At 54.0% G+C, this 4,107-nt stretch overlaps 1 long non-coding RNA gene across 1 annotated transcript; it reads left to right on the forward strand.

The window, feature by feature from the left end:
- The first annotated feature begins 2,516 nt into the window (after positions 1–2,516).
- LOC143976225 (uncharacterized) lies at positions 2,517–3,739 on the forward strand. Its single transcript, XR_013272569.1, has 3 exons — positions 2,517–2,628; positions 2,854–3,033; positions 3,663–3,739. It is a non-coding gene; the product is annotated as an uncharacterized LOC143976225 (long non-coding RNA).
- Positions 3,740–4,107: the final 368 nt, after the last annotated feature.

Raw genomic sequence — 4,107 nt, forward strand, 5'->3', positions numbered from 1 at the left:
GTGTTCTTGGGGTCATAGGTCCTCCATGTATGACGGTGGAGGATGGTGTTCTTGGGGTCATAGGTCCTCCATGTATGATGGTGGGGCATGGTGTTCTTGGGGTCATAGGTCCTCCATGTATGACGGTGGGGGATGGTGTTCTTGGGGTCATAGGTCCTCCATGTATGATGGTGGGGGATGGTGTTCTTGGGGTCATAGGTCTTCCATGTATGATGGTGGGGGATGGTGTTCTTGGGGTCATAGGTCCTCCATGTATGACGGTGGGGGATGGTGTTCTTGGGGTCATAGGTCCTCCAATTTATGAAGGTGGGGGATGGTGTTCTTGGGGTCATAGGTCCTCCATGTATGACGGTGGGGGAGGGTGTTCTTGGGGTCATAGGACCTCCATGTATGATGGTGGGGGATGGTGTTCTTGGGGTCATAGGTCCTCCATGTATGACGGTGGGGGATGGTGTTCTTGGGGTCATAGGTCCTCCATGTATGATGGTGCAGGATGGTGTTCTTGGGGTCATAGGTCCTCCATGTATGATGGTGGGGGATGGTGTTCTTGGAGTCATAGGACCTCCATGTATGACGGTGGGGATGGTGTTCTTGGGGTCATAGGTCCTCCATGTATTACGGTGGGGGATGGTGTTCTTGGGGTCATAGGTCCTCCATGTATGACGGTGGGGGATGGTGTTCTTGGGGTCATAGGACCTCCATGTATGACGGTGGGGGATGGTGTTCTTGGGGTCATAGGTCCTCCATGCATGATGGTGGGGGATGGTGTTCTTGGGGTCATAGGTCCTCCATGTATGACGGTGGGGGATGGTGTTCTTGGGGTCATAGGTCCTCCATGTATGATGGTGGGGCATGGTGTTCTTGGGGTCATAGGTCCTCCATGAATGACGGTGGGGGATGGTGTTCTTGGGGTCATAGGTCCTCCATGTATGATGGTGGGGCATGGTGTTCTTGGGGTTATAGGTCCTCCATGTATGACGGTGGGGGATGGTGTTCTTGGGGTTAAAGGCCCTCCATGTATGACGGTGGGGGATGGTGTTCTTGGGGTTATAGGTCTTCCATGTATGATGGTGGGGGATGGTGTTCTTGGGGTCATAGGTCCTCCATGTATGATGGTGGGGGATGGTGTTCTTGGGGTCATAGGTCTTCCATGTATGATGGTGGGGGAGGGTGTTCTTGGGGTCATAGGACCTCCATGTATGATGGTGGGGGATGGTGTTCTTGGGGTCATAGGTCCTCCATGTATGACGATGGGGGATGGTGTTCTTGGGGTCATAGGTCCTCCATGTATGATGGTGGGGCATGGTGTTCTTGGGGTCATAGGTCCTCCATGTATGACGGTGGGGGATGGTGTTCTTGGGGTTATAGGTCCTCCATGTATGACGGTGGGGGATGGTGTTCTTGGAGTCATAGGACCTCCATGTATGACGGTGGGGGATGGTGTTCTTGGGGTCATAGGTCCTCCATGTATGACGGTGGGGGATGGTGTTCTTGGGGTCATAGGTCCTCCATGTATGCCGGTGGGGGATGGTGTTCTTGGAGTCATAGGACCTCCATGTATGATAGTGCGGGATGGTGTTCTTGGGGTCATAGGTCCTCCATGTATGACGGTGGGGGATGGTGTTCTTGGGGTCATAGGTCCTCCATGTATGACGGTGGGGGATGGTGTTCTTGGGGTCATAGGTCCTCCATGTATGACGGTGGGGGATGGTGTTCTTGGGGTCATAGGTCCTCCATGTATGATGGTGGGGCATGGTGTTCTTGGCGTCATAGGTCCTCCATGTATGATGGTGGGGGATGGTGTTCTTGGGGTCATAGGTCCTCCATGTATGACGGTGGGGGATGGTGTTCTTGGGGTCATAGGTCCTCCATGTATGACGGTGGGGGATGGTGTTCTTGGGGTCATAGGTCCTCCATGTATGATGGTGGGGCATGGTGTTCTTGGCGTCATAGGTCCTCCATGTATGATGGTGGGGGATGGTGTTCCTGGGGTCATAGGTCCTCCATGTATGATGGTGGGGCATGGTGTTCTTGGCGTCATAGGTCCTCCATGTATGATGGTGGGGCATGGTGTTCTTGGCGTCATAGGTCCTCCATGTATGATGGTGGGGGATGGTGTTCTTGGGGTCATAGGTCTTCCATGTATGACGGTGGGGGATGGTGTTCTTGGGGTCATAGGTCCTCCATGTATGACGGTGGGGGATGGTGTTCTTGGGGTCATAGGTCCTCCATGTATGACGGTGGGGGATGGTGTTCTTGGGGTCATAGGTCCTTCATGTATGACGGAGGGGGATGGTGTTCTTGGGGTCATAGGTCCTCCATGTATGACGGTGGGGGATGGTGTTCTTGGGGTCATAGGACCTCCATGTGTGACGGTGGGGGATGGTGTTCTTGGGGTCATAGGACCTCCATGTGTGACGGTGGGGGATGGTGTTCTTGGGGTCATAGGTCTTCCATGTATGATGGTGGGGGATGGTGTTCTTGGGGTCATAGGACCTCCATGTATCACGGTGGGGGATGGTGTTCTTGGGGTCATAGGTCCTCCATGTATGATGGTGGAGGATGGTGTTCTTGGGGTCATAGGTCCTCCATGTATGATGGTGGGGGATGGTGTTCTTGGGGTCATAGGTCCTCCATGTATGACGGTGGAGGATGGTGTTCTTGGGGTCATAGGTCCTCCATGTATGATGGTGGGGCATGGTGTTCTTGGGGTCATAGGTCCTCCATGTATGACGGTGGAGGATGGTGTTCTTGGGGTCATAGGTCCTCCATGTATGATGGTGGGGCATGGTGTTCTTGGGGTCATAGGTCCTCCATGTATGACGGTGGGGGATGGTGTTCTTGGGGTCATAGGTCCTCCATGTATGATGGTGGAGGATGGTGTTCTTGGGGTCATAGGTCCTCCATGTATGATGGTGGGGGATGGTGTTCTTGGGGTCATAGGTCCTCCATGTATGATGGTGGAGGATGGTGTTCTTGGGGTCATAGGTCCTCCATGTATGATGGTGGGGGATGGTGTTCTTGGGGTCATAGGTCCTCCATGTATGACGGTGGAGGATGGTGTTCTTGGGGTCATAGGTCCTCCATGTATGATGGTGGGGCATGGTGTTCTTGGGGTCATAGGTCCTCCATGTATGACGGTGGGGGATGGTGTTCTTGGGGTCATAGGTCCTCCATGTATGATGGTGGGGGATGGTGTTCTTGGGGTCATAGGTCTTCCATGTATGATGGTGGGCGATGGTGTTCTTGGGGTCATAGGTCCTCCATGTATGACGGTGGAGGATGGTGTTCTTGTGGTCATAGGTCCTCCATGTATGACGGTGGGGGAGGGTGTTCTTGGGGTCATAGGACCTCCATGTATGATGGTGGGGGATGGTGTTCTTGGGGTCATAGGTCCTCCATGTATGATGGTGGGGGATGGTGTTCTTGGGGTCATAGGTCCTCCATGTATGATGGTGGGGGATGGTGTTCTTGGGGTCATAGGACCTCCATGTATGACGGTGGGGGATGGTGTTCTTGGGGTCATAGGACCTCCATGTATGATGGTGGGGATGGTGTTCTTGGGGTCATAGGTCTTCCATGTATGACGGTGGGGGATGGTGTTCTTGGGGTCATAGGTCCTCCATGTATGACGGTGGGGGAGGGTGTTCTTGGGGTCATAGGTCCTCCATGTATGATGGTGGAGGATGGTGTTCTTGGGGTCATAGGTCCTCCATGTATGATGGTGGGGGATGGTGTTCTTGGGGTCATAGGACCTCCATGTATGACGGTGGGGGATGGTGTTCTTGGGGTCATAGGACCTCCATGTATGATGGTGGGGATGGTGTTCTTGGGGTCATAGGTCTTCCATGTATGACGGTGGGGGATGGTGTTCTTGGGGTCATAGGTCCTCCATGTATGACGGTGGGGGAGGGTGTTCTTGGGGTCATAGGACCTCCATGTATGATGGTGGGGGATGGTGTTCTTGGGGTCATAGGTCCTCCATGTATGACGGTGGGGGATGGTGTTCTTGGGGTCATAGGTCCTCCATGTATGACGGAGGGGGATGGTGTTCTTGGGGTCATAGGTCCTCCATGTATGACGGTGGGGGATGGTGTTCTTGGGGTC

The sequence above is a fragment of the Lithobates pipiens genome, unplaced genomic scaffold, assembly GCF_037356315.1.
Source record: "Lithobates pipiens isolate NorthernLeopardFrog02 unplaced genomic scaffold, aLitPip1_a1.2 Scaffold_13, whole genome shotgun sequence".
NCBI classification, from domain to species: Eukaryota; Metazoa; Chordata; class Amphibia; order Anura; family Ranidae; genus Lithobates; species Lithobates pipiens.